This window comes from Pistacia vera, unplaced genomic scaffold (assembly GCF_008641045.1).
Source record: "Pistacia vera cultivar Batoury unplaced genomic scaffold, PisVer_v2 Contig1144, whole genome shotgun sequence".
Lineage (NCBI taxonomy): Eukaryota > Viridiplantae > Streptophyta > Magnoliopsida > Sapindales > Anacardiaceae > Pistacia > Pistacia vera.
Window position 1 is genome coordinate 745,837 of NW_022195187.1, and position 18,225 is coordinate 764,061.

The 18,225-nt window shown below is 35.7% G+C and overlaps 1 pseudogene; it reads right to left on the reverse strand.

Annotated features, from left to right (window-relative positions):
* Positions 1-2,982: 2,982 nt before the first annotated feature.
* Positions 2,983-17,327, reverse strand: LOC116145455 (annotated as a pseudogene).
* Between the last annotated feature and the right edge of the window lie 898 nt (positions 17,328-18,225).

Below are 18,225 nucleotides of genomic sequence, written 5' to 3' on the forward strand. Positions count from 1 at the left end.
GGCTGAAATTTTTTTTCTGGGCATTTTTCTTGGCATTTTCTGAGCATTTTCTCCTGGAGTGGTGTCTGCAGCAACCTCTGTTTAAGGTCCTTCTCTCGGTTCCTTTATTTTTTTGGTTATTTATTGTTTTGTCTCGGGTTCCATTTATTTCCAATGGATTCTGCACCAGTGTGTGTCAAGTTTACAGGCAAAAATTACTCTACCTGGGCTTTTCAGTTTGAAATTTTTCTTAAGGGAAAAGAACTTTGGGGCCATATTGATGGCACGGATGTTGCACCAACATCCGACAGTGACAAATCCCAGGAGGCTGTGTCTTCTCCTTCTTGGGCTGTGCTTGATGCTCGAATCATGTCTTGGCTTCTTGGTTCGGTGAAGCCACATCTTATCACCAACTTGCGGGCTTATTGCTCCGCTCAATCCATGTAGAATTATTTGAAGAAGGTTTATCATCAAGATAATGATGCTCGTCGTTTTCAGTTGGAACATGCGATTGCCATGTTTCAACATGGTAGTCTTTCCATCCAAGACTACTACTCGACATTTTTGACTCTTTGGCATGAATATACTGCTTTGGTTACAGTAGATGTTCCTGTTGCTGCTCTTTTGACTATTTAGAATCTTCACAAGACCAGCCAGAGTGATCAGTTTCTTATGAAACTACACTCGGAATATGAATCAGTTCGCTCCTCTCTACTGAACAGATCTCCTGTTCCCTCTCTTGATATTTGTTTTGGTGAATTACTTCGCGAAGAACAACGTCTTAGTACTCAAGCTATTCTGGAGCAATCTCATGGCAGTTCCAAGACGACAACTATGGCTTATGCTGCTCAAGGACGTGGATCACTGGTGACTTCTAAAAATCTGCAATGTTTCTGCTACAGAGAATATGGGCATATTGCTGCCAATTGTCCTAAAAAATATTGTTCTTATTGCAAGAAAAATGGTCATATTATCAAAGAATGTCGTATCTGCCCCCAGAATCGTTAGGCCCAAGCGTTTCAGACTTCTGTTACTATTCCTCCAGCAGTGACTTCTGTAGCACATGACTCTTCCTCAGGTGCTTCCTCCGATCTTGCACCTCCTGCGGTAACTTACTGCACCCCTGAAATGGTGCAACAGACGCTAATTTCAGCATTATCTGCGATGGGGTTTCAAGGTAAACATTCTACTACACTCTGGTATGTAAACTCAGGGGCTTCTAATCGCATGACGATACTCCCACAAATCTGTCTCATGTTCGGCCCTATGCTGGTCAATCTGCCATTCAGACTACCAATGGCAGTTCTTTGCCAATCCCTACTGTCGGAAATGCTTCTTTTACATTTACTGATGTGTTTCTTGCTCCTCAGCTTTCCACGAATCTTATATCTGTTGGTCAATTAGTTGACAACAATTGTGCTGTTAATTTTTCTAGTGATGGTTGTGTTGTGCAGGACCAAGTAACGGGGAAGCCGATCGCGAAGGGACCTAAAGTGGGGCGCTTGTTTCCACTATTTTTACCTGTTCCAACACTTTCTCCAGTTTCTTCTATTAAGTCTTTTGCTTGTAATAATGTTCCTAATCTGAGTATGGTGTGGCATCGTCGTTTAGGCCATCCCAATACTCAGATCTTATCTCATATATTGAACTCTGGCTTTCTTGGTAATAAAGAACGTTCTTCTTTATCTCTTGAATGTGATTCTTGTAAACTAAATAATAAAAAAATTAGATGCTTATAACCAAGAGAAAAACATCAACTAATGAATATAATAGACCTTTGACCCCTCTTCAAATGTTACCATACCAAAAAACCAAAAAAAATAATAATAATATAATAATAATATGTCATAGATTACTCAAGACATGAATTTTATGTCTTATATAGGTCTTTTGTACATTCTTTTTCTCCTCCTAATGAAAGCTCACTTATCTAAAAAAGAGTTTGGTACCTTAGAATAAGTAATGAAGAAAAAAAAAACAATAACAAAAAACAGGTTAAATAATAAAAGATTTAAAAAATATACTAAACCTTACCTTCAATTTTTATAGTATTTAACCTTTTTGTCTTCATTTTCAAATTGGTGACCTCTTCGTGCATTTACTATTACAAAAAAAAAAAAAAAAAAAAAAAAAAAAAAAAAAAAAAAAGCTTATAACACTAAGATAAAAATATATACATTATAAAAAATGAAGAAGTCATGAATAATTAGACATTTAAACACTCTCCTCAAGTGTTACCATAAAAAAAAAAAAATAATAAAAAAAAATAACCCAATGTTATAGATTACACAAAGCGTGAATTTGTTGCCTTAGAGAAAGTAATCAAGATAATAACAATCCAAAATCAAAAGCATGTAGTTCCCAAATAAATTTCTAACACATAAGCATGAAAACATAAGAGCAAATCAAAGAAACAGAGAGTGATTGAGATGGAGAGGAGAATGTAGTTTTGGTGCATATAAAGAGTCAACTGTTCCTCCTAAGAACTGTAAATTAAAAAATATAGTAATGATATTCTTTAAGATCATAATTATACAAATGCAGAAAATGACAGAAAAGCAGCATTCAGTTAAACACAGTAGTTATCTCATTATATGGAGGCACAATTAAACCTCAATAACAGATTGAAGTATTCATGATTTCCATATATATTTTAAAAAATATTATTGGAAAAAAAAAAAAAAAAAGAGAGAGAAAAATGTCTTCCATGTGCATTTTCAGAATAAATAATTTCTAGTGTTGATTCTTCACACTAGATTTTATAAAGACTCAGACGCAAAGAAAGTGCGGAAGGAAGGACCTGGAAAACAGCGCTAGGCCAAACTGTTGAACATCCTGAACTATGATACTGTTTGCATTTTGAATGTCAAGCCACTTTCGACTATATTTGTGCATATAAGAATCTTAATAATGCCTTGTGAAAATTCTCTCGTGGTTTCCTTAAGCTGCTTCGAGTATTGCTGTAAGAAGCACTAGCATATAAAATGGGTATCACATGAAACATCAGAAGCTACTAGTAGAGTTAAAACTAAGCCATCTTCTGCACAATCAAATAAGAAGCAAGTACAACAACAGAGATCACCACGTAAAATCCATCGGCAACAACATTTCGGTCAAAATACAGAGAGGCCAACCATTTCATCAGATTTATGTTTGCAGGTTGTCTGAATCTGTTATCATAGCAGCTCTATGTATTGCATACCACGAGCAAACTAGCAAAACACAATCCAAAATCATCCCTCTACACAGGTTCATGTCATCATTTCTTATAGCTCATTCTTATCTTAAGGGTCTCAATTAATTCGACATAACTGAAAGTCTTGGTGATTTTTGTTGTGGAAGTTGTTGGTGAATTTCAACATCATCAATAGAATCACTTTAGCGGGCATAGCCATAGATGTTGCAAAATGATACAAAAGGATTTACTCAGCCAACCACAAAGCCAAATAATTTGCTACCAACCTTTGGAACTAAAATCTCAACCACACATTGGTTCTTATATCAATTCCAAAATGAAACCACAAATTCTGAGATTGAGATGCTATCCACATAATTTAAACTCTTCCCACCGTCTCAATGGGTAATTATGGAAGTTTTATATTCTAGGGCCAGACTGAAAACTACTGTAGTAGCTTATTTAATAAAACACATGCATATGTAAGTTCAGAGGAGAATACCTTCCATGTGCAATAGCTATATCAACATTTGGAAAGCTGTTCAAGAAAATCCATCACTTCTTCAAGTCCTGTTACACATAACACACAATTTAAGTAATATAAAGAGTTTAATACTTGATTTTCAAACTATTGTGCAGGGGAAACTTCCTTTCTCCAAACATCAATACATGCATGTATAGAATAAATTTCATGCTACATTCTATTAAGGTAACAAATACTTCAATCAATCATGGAAAAAATATTAGTAGCGGAAATAGGAACAAAAAAACATAAAAATGACACAATTCTGACTCTCAACTCAGTTAAAAGATAAACATTACAACACCATCCAATTTGTGATACAATCATCAGAGGATCATGCCCAAGTATTTCATGTATGAGAAATTTAATGCAGGACACACTCAGTTTCACCTTTTATACGAGGCAAGACGTAAAAAACCTGTCCATCCGCGTCCACCTCATTCTTGACTGCTGATATTACCTTTTCCTTACTGAAAGCCGAAAGATGGGTTTTTTATAGGAACTCTTTCTGGAGGTGGAGTTGAAATTAAGCTGAAAGAGAAGAGTGGATAAATTATGATATATAAGATTAAAGGTCCAGCAAGCAGCAGTACCTGTCTGAATGACTTTTCAGTATGTTTGTCTGCCAAGTATTTATAAAGAGTCTCATTTCTTTGTGTTAGATAATACTCATGTCCAACCATGAAGTTTATCCATAAAAGTCTCCCATAAGTCTGTAGGTAAAACATCATAATATGCTAATTAGCCTATCTTGTAAATACAATGCAACTCAGGGCAGTCCCAGACCTACACTTCACATCAGCTACAGAATTCTATATCCCAATTTCATACCTGTCCAAGTCAGTGACTTGATCAGAACACCAAAACTACATACTTAATTACTGCAGTTGTCAAACTGTACTGAATGCTTTTTCTGTACATAGCAGCCATAGATAAAATTTTGACTTAATATATTTACATTGCTTTTAGAAAAAATTGTTTTGTCCTTTCTTCAATATTGGACTTTTATCTGAAGCTTCATGAATGCTGCAAAATAGTTTGGCCACTCCTTTATTTGCCAAATTTGAGACACTAAACAAACTGACATTTTCTAGCATCATGAACATTAAGATCCATAAAACTTCGACTGCCAACAGAATTATACCCACTCACAAATCCAGTCAATGCTAAATATAGTGTTCGTGGTATAGGTGTTGCAGACAGAGTAAGAACATCAACTGAGGTTTTAAATGGAGCAATCTCTCCTTCTGTTTGACACCAATCCTCTGCAAACCAAAGAATGTCACATGAATGACAATTAAAAGCTATTTCAGTAAATACTGAGAACAAATCCGGTCAATCTAAACATGCAAGAGCAATAAACTTGGAGGCAGACCTGTTCCTCATCGACCACAAGAAGACCTAGATTGTTAAATACAACTGACTTCCAAGAAGTGAATGAGTTCCCACAATAATGTTCAGATGACCTTGTTTATCATGTCCAGATACTCTCTCTTCTGCTGTAGTCTATATTTTGTACAAGGTAATTAGACTTACAAATGAACCAAGGAACTCGTAACATGCACAGGACCAGAAAAGTTCTTTAACTTGATTACGAGACCATTTTCTCCCAATGTACGTACAGAACCATCTGTTTGACTGAAAAGAGAAGAGGCTAACCCATAGCATACCTGAAACGACTCAGCAGTCCAACATGACATTAGGATATATGGAAAACCGCTCAGAAATAACATCAAAATGCTGTTTGGCTAAGCAATTGTAGGTGCTAGAACCATAGCCTGCTTCCCTGCAGAGACAACAGAAGATGGCACGTATTGCAACTTCAGTTTTACCAAATCCAACATCTCCAAAAATTAAACAGTCCATTGGAGTTTCCCTCTCAGTCAGATCCCTTTCAACATCAATAAAAGCCTGTAATGAGAGTCAACATGTAGAAGGAAGAAACACATCACCATCTTATAGAATCATAAAAGTTCAACTATCACTTTGTTATATCAAATAGCATGACTACTGAGAACAAAATGTTTTGAACTTACTTAATTGGTAAGCTTGTGGCAACGTAAATTTTCTGTATTAACTTCCCAATATTGGTGACCTCTTCATGTATTTACTATTGCAAAAAATGAATCCCTTTGTGACGACAAAAAAAGAAAAATTATATGCTTATAGCACCAAGATAAAAATAACAACATTATAAAAATAATAGACGTCATGAATATATTAGACCCCTGACCTCTCTTCAAATGTTACCCTACAAAAACAAATCCAACAAAAAGTAACGTCATAGATTTCTCAAGGCGTGAATTTGGTGCCTTGGAGCAGGTAATGAAGATGATAAAAAAAAAAAAATAATAATAATAACATTTAAATAATAAAAGATTTCAAGAATATACTAAACCTTTTATCTTCACCACTTCAAACCTTACACAAAGAACATATTTTGTCGTAGACTACTCAAAGCGTAAACTCACTACCTCTTCCTTTCAAGTTAGAAAAATAATAATACTCAAATAAAACAAACAAAAGGAGTTATGTCATCCAAAATCAAAATATCAACCTAAGGTGGTTCTTATGAGATTACTCATATAAAACTGGTCAAGTATGAATGATGATATTAATGTAATGATGGCACATGAATTTTAACAGTTGGATACTAAACAACAACAAAAACATAACAAACAGCAAAATACCACAACAACGTAAACAAGAAGAGCAACAACACTAACAATCAGATAAACAACAACAGATAAACAGTAAACAAGAAAAACAACCACCACTAAATAAACAACAACTATTGAAACAAGAAGAACAACAACTTTAACAATATAATAAACAACAACAACATCAACAACAACAGAATAATAGGATAAAAAACAACGATCGAAGAAACATTAAACAAGAAGAAGAAGAAGAAGAACAACAGTAGCAGAATGAAGAAGAGCAACAACACTAATAATCAAACAAATAATAACAAAAACAACCAAATAAACAATAGCAGAAACAAGAAGAGTAACAACACCAACAATCAAATAAATAGCAACAACAACAACAAGAAGCAAACAATAGAAACGAGAAGAACAATAACAAACAAAAGGAGAAACAAGACAATACCAACCCAATTAACAACAACAATAGCTAGAACAAACAATAATAATTACAAGAATATAACACTTGACATTTTTTTCTTGACTTCCTAGTTGGTGACCTCTTCATAAACAAGAAAAACAATCACCACTAAATAAACAACAAGTATTGAAACAACAACAACAACAACTCTAACAATCAAATAAACAACAACATCAACAGAACAATAGGATAAAAAACAACGATCGAAGAAACAATAAACAAGAAGAAGAAGAAGAAGAACAATAACAATAACAGCAATAGCAGAATGAAGAAGAGCAACAACACTAATAATCAAACAAATAATAACAACAACCAAATAAACAACAGTAGAAACAAGAAGAGCAACAACACCAACAATCAAATAAACAGCAACAGCGACAACAACAACAACACCAACAACAACAAGAAGAAGCAAACAATAGAAACGAGAAGACCAATAGCAAACAAAAGGAGAAACAAGACAGTACCAACCAAATTAACAACAACAAAAGCCAGAACAAACAATAATAATTATAAGAATACAATACTTACATTTTTTTCTTGACACCCTAGTATAATCTCCTGAAAAGTAATTAAAAAGAATTCATTTTTGAGACAATATGAAGTTTGGTGCCCTGCATAATAATGCACAAGATAAAGGATAAACATAACCAAAACAAGTTAATAATCATTATAAATAATTAAAATATAAAAACAATTACTAAACCTATTGTTTTAAACTCTTCAAAAGTCGTATGAGAAGAGACTTTCACCTTTTCTATAGTACCCTTTTTGCCTTGACTTCCCAAAACTGGTGACTTCTTCATGCATTTATGATTGCAAAAAATGAATCCCTTTGTGATGACAAAACAAAAAAATAAATAAAATAATAAAAAATTAGATGCTTATAACACCAAGAGAAAAACATAACTAATGAATATAATAGACCTTTGACCCTCTTCAAATGTTACCATACCAAAAAACCAAAAAAATAAAATAATAATAATAATAATAATGTCATAGATTACTCAAGACATGAATTTAGTGTGCTTATATGGTCTTTGTACATCTTTTTTCTCCTCTCTAATGAAAGCTCACTTATCTAAAAAAGAGTTTGGTACTTAGAATAGTAAGAAGAGAAAAAAGAAAACAAATAACAAATAACAGGTTAAATAATAAAAGATTTAAAAAATATATAAACCTTACCTTCAATTTTATAAAGTATTAACCTTTTTGTCTTCATTTTCAAATTGGTGACCTCTTTTTGCATTAATTACAAAAAAAAAAAAAAAAAAAAAAAAAAAAAAAAAAAAAGCTTATAACACAGATAAAAATATATACATTATAAAAAATGAAGAAGTCATGAATATATTAGACATTTAAACTCTCCCAAGTGTTACCATAAAAAAAAAAAAATAAAAAAAAAAACCCAATGTATAGATTACACAAAGCGTGAATTTGTTGCTTAGAGAAAGTAATCAAGATAATAAAAATCCAAACAAAAGCATGTAGTTCCAAATAATTTCTAACATAAGCATGAAAACATAAGAGCAAATCAAAGAAACAGAGAGTGATTGAGATGGAGAGGAGAATGTAGTTTTGGTGCATATAAAGAGTCAACTGTTCCTAAGAACTGTAAATTAAAAATATATGTAATGATATTCTTAAGATCATAATTATACAAATGCAGAAAATGACAGAAAAGCAGCATTCAGTTAACACAGTAGTTATCTCATTATATGGAGGCACAATTAAACCTCAATAACAGATGAAGTACATGATTTCCATATATATTTTAAAATATATATTGGAAAAAAAAAAAAAAAAAGGAGAGAGAAAAATGTCTTCCATGTGCATTTTCAGAATAAATAATTTCTAGTGTTGATTCTTCACACCTAGATTTTTAAAAGACTCAGACGCAAAGAAAGTGAGGAAGGGAAGGACTGGTAAACAGCGCTAGGCCAAAACTGTTGAACATCTGAACTATGATACTGTTTGCATTTTGAATGTCAAGCCACCTTCGACTATATTGTGCATATAAGAATTTAATAACCTTGTGAAAATTTTCCGTGGTTTCCTTAAGCTGCTTCGAGTATTGCTGTAAGAAGCACGTAGCATATAAAATGGGTATCACATGAAACATCAGAAGCTACTAGTAGAGTTAAAACTAAGCCATCTTCTGCACAATCACAATAAGAAGCAAGTACAACAACAGAGATCACCACGTAAAATCCATCGGCAACAGACATTTTCGGTCACAAATACAGAGAGGCCAACATTTCATCAGATTATGTTTGCAGGTTGTCTGAATTGTTATCATAGCAGCTCTATGTATTGCATACCACGAGCAAACTAGCAAAACACAATCCAAAATCATCGCATCTACACAGGTCATGTCATCATTTCTTATAGCCATTCTTATCTTAAGGGTCTCAATTAATTCGACATAACTGAAAGTCTTGGTGATTTTTGTTTGTGGAAGTTGTTGGTGAATTTCAACATCATCAATAGAATTCACTTTAGCGGGCATAGCCATAGATGTTGCAAAATGATACAAAAGGATTTACTCAGCCAACCACAAAGCCAATAAATTGCTACCAACCTTTGGAACTAAAATCTCAACCACACATTGGTTCTTATATCAATTCCAAAATGAAACCACAAATTTCTGAGATTGAGATGCTATCCACATAATTTAAGACTTTCCCACCGTCTCAATGGGTAATTATGGAAGTTTATATTCTAGGGCCAGACTGAAAACTACTGTAGTAGCTTATAATATAAAACACATGCATAGTAAGTTCAGAGGAGAATACACTGTCCATGTGCAATAGCTATATCAACATTTGGAAATGCCTGTTCAAGAAAATCCATCACTTCTTCAAGTCCTGTTACACAAACACACAATTTAAGTAATATAAAGAGTTAATACTTGATTTTCAAACTATGTGCAGGGGAAACTCCTTTTCCAAACATCAATACATGCATGTATAGAATAAATTTCATGCTACATTCTATTAAGGTAACAAATACTTCAATCAATCATGGAAAAATATTAGTAGGGAATAGGAACAAAAAAACAAAAAATGACACACTGACTCTCAAATCAGTTAAAAGATAAACATTACAACCATCCAATTTGTGATACAATATCAGAGGATCATGCCCAAGTATTTCATGTATGAGAAATTTAATGCAGGACACACTCAGGTTTCACCTTTTATAACGAGGCAAGAAGTAAAAAACCTGTCCATCCGGTCACCTTCTTGACTGCTGATATTACCTTTTCCTTATGAAAGCCGAAAGATGGGTTTTTATAGGAACTCTTTCTGGAGGTGGAGTTGAAATTAAATGAAAGAGAAAGAGTGGATAAATTATGATATATAAGATTAAAGGGCAGCAAGCAGCAGTACCGTCTGAATGCTTCAGTATGTTGTGTCTGCCAAGTATTTATAAAGAGCTCATTTCTTTGTGTTAGATAATACTATGTCCAACCATGAAGTTATCCATAAAAGTCTCCCATAAGTCTGTAGTAAAAACATATATATGCTAATTAGCCTTCTTGTAAATACAATGCAAATCAGGGCAGTCCCAGACCTACTACTTCACATCAGTACAGAATTCTATATCCCCAAATTTCATACCTGTCCAAGTCGTGACTTGATCAGAACACCAAAACTACATATATTTAATTTACTGGTTGTCAAACTGTACTGAATGCTTTTCTGTACATAGCAGCCATAGATAAAATTTTGACTTGATATTATTTACATTGCATTTTAGAAAAAATTGTTTTGCTCTTTCTTCAATATGGACTTTTTATCTGAAGCTTCATGAATGCTGCAAAATAGTTTGGCCACTCCTTTATTTGCCAAAATTTGAGACACTAAACAAACTGAACATTTTTAGCATCATGAACATTAAGATCCATAAAACTTCGACTGCCAACAGATTACCCAGCATCACAAACCAGTCAATGCTAAATAGAGTGTTCGTGGTATAGGTGTTGCAGACAGAGTAAGAACATCAAATGAGGTTTTAAATGGAGCAATCTTCCCTTCTGTTTGACACCAATCTCTGCAAACCAAAGAATTGTTGCAGAATGACAATTAAAAGCTATTTCAGTAAATACTGAGAACAAATCAGGTCATCTAAACATGCAAGAGCAATAAAACTTGGAGGAGACTGTTCCTCATCGACCACAAGAAGACCTAGATTGTTAAAAACAACAGACTTCCAAGAAGTGAATGAGTTCCACAATAATGTTCAGATGACTTGTTTTATCATGTCCAGATACTCCTCTTTCTTGCTGTAGTAATTGACAAAGTAATTAGACTTACAAATGAACCAAGGAACTGTAACATGCACGGACCAGAAAGTTTTTAACTTGGATTACGAAGACCATTTTCTCCCAATGTACTACAGAACCATCTGTTTGACTAAGAGAGAAGAGGCTAACCCATAGCATACCTGAAACCGACTCAGCAGTCAACATTGACATTAGGATATATGGAAAACCGCTCAGAAATAACATCAAAATGCTGTTTGGCTAAAGCAATTGTAGGTGCTAGAACCATAGCCTGCTTCCCTGCAGAGACTACACAGAAGATGGCACGTATGCAACTTAGTTTTACCAAATCCAACATCTCCAAAAATTAAACAGTCCATTGGAGTTTCCCTCTCAGTCAGATCCCTTTCAACATCAATAAAGCCTGTAATGAGAGTCAAACATGTAAGAGGAAGAAACACATTCACCCATTCTTATAAGATCATAAAAGTTCAACTATCACTTTGTTATATCAAATAGCATGACTAATGGAGAACAAAATGTTTTGAACTTACTTAGATTGGTAAGCTTGTCAACGGACAGCTTTGCTGTCATATTTATTTCTGTTTATTTCTTGATTACTTCTGATAATTAGCTTAATATGACAGATGTGATAGAGATAAGTTAGCAGATATGTAGCTACTTGATTTAATCTCTGAATAATTAGCTTAATTATTGACAGATTGTATAGAGATAAGATTAGCGATAAGTAGGTATTTCCATGTATAGAATTCTGTTGTACAGATTAATAATAGAGAGAAATCACAAGGCCAGTCATTCGGCCTTTATATAGCATTTTAGACTATTTTGACATAGTATCAGAGCAAGGCTGAAATTTTTTTTGGGCATTTTTCTGGCATTTTCTGAGATTTTCTCCTGGAGTGGTGTCTCAGCAACCTCGTTTAAGTTCCTTCTCTCGGTTCCTTTATTTTTTTGGTTATTTTTGTTTTGTCTGAGTTCCATTATTTCCAATGGATTGCACCAGTGTGTGTCAGTTTACAGGCAAAAATTACTACCTGGGCTTTTCAGTTTGAATTTTTTCTTAAGGGAAAAGAACTTTGGGGCCATATTGATGGCACGGATGTTGCACCAACATCCGACAGTGACAATCCAAGGTGTTGTGTCTTCTCCTTCTAGGTGTGCTTGATGCTCGAATCATGTCTGGCTTCTTGGTTCGGTGGCACCCATTATCACCAACTTGCGGCTTACGCTCGCTCAATCCATGGGAATTATTTGAAGAAGGTTTATCATCAAGATAATGATGCTCGTCGTTTTTAGTTGGAACATGCAAATGCCATGTTTCAACATAGCAGTCTTTCCATCCAAGACTACTACTCGCATTTTTGACTCTTTGGCATGAATATAGCTTTGGTTACGTAGAGTTCCTGTTGCTGCCTTTTGACTATTAGAATCTTCACAGACAACCAGCAGCGTGATCAGTTTCTATTGAAACTACCTCGGAATATGAATCAGTTCGCTCCTCTCTACTGAACAGATCTCCTGTTCTCTCTTGATATTTGTTTGGTGAATACTTCGCGAAGAACAACGTTTAGTACTCAAGCTATTCTGGAGCAATCTCATGGCAGTTCCAAGACGACAACTATGGTTATGCTGCTCAAGGACTGGATCACTGTGACTTCTAAAAATCTGCAATGTTTCTGCTACAGAGAATATGGGCATATGTGCCATTGTCCTAAAAAATTGTTCTTATTGCAAGAAAATGGTCATATTATCAAAGAATGTCGTATCTGCCCCCAGATCGTTAGGCCCCAAGCGTTTCAGACTTCTGTACTATTCCTCAGCCAGTGACTTCTGTAGCACATGACTTTCCTAGGTGCTTCCTCCGATCTTGACCTCCTGCGTAACTTACTGCACCCCTGAAATGGTGCAACAGACGTAATTTCAGCATTATCTGCGATGGGGTTTCAAGGTAAACACTACTACACTCTGGTATGTAAACTCAGGGGCTTCTAATCGCATGACGACTCACACAATCTGTCTCATGTCGGCCTATGCTGGTCAATCTGCCATTCAACATACCAATGGCCGTTCTTGCCAATCCCTACTGTCGGAAATGCTTCTTTACATTTACTGATGTGTTTCTTGCTCCTCAGCTTTCCACGAATCTTATATCTGTTGGTCAATGTTGACAACAATTGTGCTGTTAATTTTTCTAGTGATGGTTGTGTTGTGCAGGACAAGTAACGGGGAAGCCGATCGCGAAGGGACCTAAAGGGGCGCTTGTTTCCACTATTTTACCTGTTCCAACACTTTCTCCGTTTCTTCTTAAGTCTTTTGCTTGTAAATGTTCTAACTTGAGTATGGTGTGGCATGCGTTTAGGCCATCCAATACTCAGATCTTATCTCATATATTGAACTCTGGCTTTCTTGGTAATAAAGAACGTTCTTCTTTATCTCTTGAATGTGATTCTTGTAAACTTGGGAAAAGCAAAACCTTCCATTTCCTTTGCATGCTAGTAGAGCTTCTCAGTTTTGATCTTATCATAGTGATGTTTGGGGACCTTCCCGGTTAGTTCACATGAAAAATTTAAATACTATGTGACTTTCATTGATGATCATAGCAGATTTACTTGGGTTATTTTCTTCGCTCTAAATCTGAGTTTTTCGTACTTTCACTGAGTTTTTAGCGTATGTTGAAAATCAATTTTCTGCGAATATTAAAACGATACGCACAGATTCTGGTGGTGAATATTTGTCTACTGAGTTTCATACATTCTTGGCTTCTAAAGGTATTATCATCAACGTTCATGTTCTGCTACTCCCAACAAAATGGAGTAGCCGAACACAAAAATCGTCATCTTCTTGATATGGTACGTATCTCTTGTTAGAATCTTCTGTTCCATCCATGTTCTGGGTTGAGGCTAAAGACTGCTACTCATTTGATTAATCGGTTACCTCCCAAGTTTTACCACATGGAGTCTCTATTTCCGCTTGTTTGCTAAGCCACCTAGTTATGATAATTTCGTATTTTTGGTTGTTTAGTTTTGTTCATTTTCTCCTATGAGCGAATAAATTATCTGCTAACTGTTAGAGTGCATTCTTAGGATATAATGTGTGTCAAAAGGGATTGTTTGCTATGATCCTACATTACATCGTACACGCATTTCTAGGAATGTTATTTTCTTTGAAAATCAACATTTCTTTCCTGTGTCATCTGTGCCTTCTTCTTTACTGTGGTCCTCCCCTCCTTTGAGCAACAGTTCTCAGATCTTCATCAAGTCAGTTCTCGTTTTAAACCAGGTATGGTGTACACAAGACGATCCACCCACGGTCTCTTCCAGTGGGCACCCGCTATCAATCCTAACATACATAGAATCAGTAGTTACAGCACCTCCAAAGCCTTTGGTACGTCCGCTTTCTCGAGTGTCTGTACCCCGATAGGTATGGATTTCTTCTAGAAATTCTATTTCAGCTCTTACTGCTGCATTTCCAATTTTGATATTCCCACATGCTACTCACATGCTGTCAAGCATGACTGTTGGCGACAAGCTATGCAGGAAGAAATTGCGCTCTAGAGACCATCACACCGGGACATTGAGCCTTGTCTTCCACTATAGTTCCTCTGGTTGCAAATGGGTTTACTCAGTCAAGGTTCGCTCTAATGGAAGTTTGGATCGTTATAAAGCTCGGCTTGTTGTCCTTGGAAACAATCGAAATATGGGTGTCAATTATGAGAGACCTTTGCTCCTGTGGCTAAGATGACCACTGTTCGTACATCCTAGCTCTTGCTGCTTCCAATGATTGGCCACTACACAGATGGACGTTAAGAATGCTTTCCTTCACGGGGATCTTAAAGAGTGTATTTATATGAAGCCACCCCCAGGACTTGTTCCTTCTCCGACCTCCAATGTGGTAAACTTCGTCGCTCTCTTTATGGTCTCAAACAAGCTCCGCGGGCTGGTTTGATAAATTCGAACCACTTATTACAATTTTCCTTCAAGCAGAGCAAGTATGACACTTCGTTGTTTCTTGGAAATCCGACATGGGTATTGTTGTCCTTTTGGTTTATGTTGATGATATTGTGACATTGGTTCTGATTCTGCTTACTTGTCCAACTCAAGACCCATCTCTCAAAATCCTTTCATTGAAAGACTTGGGTCCTCAGATTTTCTTAGTCTTGAGGTGCATCGTAGTCCCTCTGGATTTCACTCAATCAACATAAGTATGCTAGTGATTTGGTGGCTACATTGGATGCAGGAGCTACCTCTGTCGATATCCATGGAATTAAATGTCAAGCTTCAAGAGGAGGGTGACTTACTTGTGATCCCAGTTTATATCGGAAATTGGTGGAGTACTGGTCTATCTCACTATCACTAAACAAGATTTTCTTTTGCTGTACAGCAAGTCAGCCATTTTCATTTGGCTGCTGTCCGTAGGATCATACGCTATGTTCGGGGCACTTCTGCTCGTGGCTTATTCTTTCATTTAGACTCCTCGTCATTTTCATTTGGCTGCTGTCCGTAGGATCATACGCTATGTTCGGGGCACTTCTGCTCGTGGCTTATTCTTTCCTGCAGGCAATTCTCCTCGTCTTGTTGCTTATAGCGATGCTGATTGGGCTGGTTGTGCTGATACACGTCATTCCATCACTGGTTGGTGCATGTTCTTAGGTGATGCATTGATTTCCTGGAAGAGTAAGAAGCAAGATAGAGTTTCTAAGTCATCTACAGAATCTGAGTACCGAGCGATGTCTCTTACTTGTTCCGAAATTATTTGACTTCGAGGTTTGCTTGGTGAGTTAGACTTCTCTGAGACCGATCCTACACCTTTACATGCTGATAATACAAGTGCTATTCAGATCATGGCCAATCCTGTCTATCATGAGCACACAAAGCATATTGAAGTCGATTGTCATTCTATTCGTGAAGCCTTTGAAGCTCGTGTTATCACTCTTCCACACATTTCCACTAAACTACAAATTGCTGATATCTTCACCAAGGCTCTCACTCGTCATTGACATTGCTTCCTAAGTAGCAAATTGATGCTTGTTGATCAACCTGCATCAATTTGAGGGGGGCTGTCAACGGATAGCAAAGCTGTCCATATTTATTTCTGTCAACGGACAGCTTTGCTGTCCATGTTTATTTCTATTTATTTCCTTGATTTACTCTTCTGAATAATTAGCTTAATATTTGACAAATTGTATAGAGATAAGATTAGCAGATATGTAGCTACTTGATTTACTCTTCTGAATAATTAGCTTAATTATTGACAGCTTGTATAGAGATAAGATTAGCAGATACGTAGGTATTTCCATGTATAGAATTCTTTTGTACAAATTATATAATAGAGAGAAATCACAAGGCCAGTCATTCGGCCATTTATATAGCATTTTAGACTTATTTTGACAAAGCTAAGAACAGGGCCTCCCTAACCCATAGATTCTAGGCATGACTGAGACTGTATTCAAATTAGCGATCACTTAATACAAGTTTTCTATACCCCAAATAACATCCAAAGAAAAAGAAACATCATACTAGCATCAAATGTAAAATCAGTTTGACCTCAGCAACAAAGTTTAACAATGAAACAGAATAAACAGAATAAGTTGAGATCTTACTTGCATTTGATCTGGTGTAGGTTCATAAGAAGTCCTAGCAAAATGATACTGAGCACTTTCCAGATGGATTTCTTCCTATTGATGTAGCTGTAACAAACAGTCCAACAAATATGTATCTTATTAGCAATTGGGAGGCGGTAGTCATGTTTCAGTGAACCTTGTTTTACATGTCCAGATACTCTCTTTCTCTGCTTAGTCTATATTTGTAACAAGGTAATTAGACTTACAAAATGAACCAAGGAACTGTAACATGCACGGACGAAAGTTCTTTAACTTGGATTACAAGACCATTTTCTCCCAATGTACTACAGAACCATCTGTTTGACTAAAGAGGAAGAGGCTAACCTAGCATACCTGAAACCGACTCAGCAGTCCAACATTGACATTAGGATATTGGAAAACCGCTCAGAAATAACATCAAAATGCTGTTTGGCTAACAATTGTAGGTGCTAGAACCATAGCCTGCTTCCCTGCAGAGACTAAACAGAGATGGCACGTATTGCAACTTCAGTTTTACCAAATCCAACATCTCCAAAATTAAACAGTCCATTGGAGTTTCCCTCTCAGTCAGATCCCTTTCAACATCAATAAAACCTGTAGAAGTCAAACTGTAAGAGGAAGAAACACATTCACCCATTCTTATAAGATCATAAATTTCAACTATCACTTTGTTATATCAAATAGCATGCTACTGGAGAACAAAATGTTTTGAACTTACTTAGATGGTAGCTTGTCAACGGACAGCTTTGCTGTCCTATTTATTTCTGTTTATTTCCTTGATTTACTCTTCTGATATTAGCTTAATATTTGACAGATTGTATAGAGATAAGTTAGCAGATATGTAGCTACTTGATTTAATCTTCTGAATAATTGCTTAATTATTGACAGATTGTATAGAGATAAGATTAGCAGATACGTAGTATTCCATGTAGAATTCTTTTGTACAGAAAATATATGAGAGAAATCACAAGGCCAGTCATTCGGCCATTTATATAGCATTTATGACTTATTTTGACATAGTATCGAGCAAGGCTGAAATTTTTTTCTGGGCATTTTCTTGGCATTTTCTGAGCATTTTCTCCTGGAGTGGTGTCTTCAGCAACCTCTGTTTAAGTTCCTTCTCTCGGTTCCTTTATTTTTTTGGTTATTTTTGTTTTGTCTTGAGTTCCATTTATTTCCAATGGATTCTGCACCAGTGTGTGTCAAGTTTTACAGGCAAAAATTACTCTACCGGGCTTTTCAGTTTGAATTTTTTCTTAAGGGAAAAGAACTTTGGGGCCATATGATGGCACGATGTTGCACCAACATCCGACAGTGACAATCCAAGGATGTTTGTCTTCTCCTTCTTAGGTTGTGCTTGATGCTCGAATCATGTCTTGGCTTCTTGGTTCGGAGCCACATCTTATCACCAACTTGCAGGCTTATCGCTCCGCTCAATCCATGTGGAATTATTTAGAAGATTTATCATCAAGATAATGATGCTCGTCGTTTTTAGTTGGAACATCACATTGCCATGTTTCAACATAGCAGTCTTT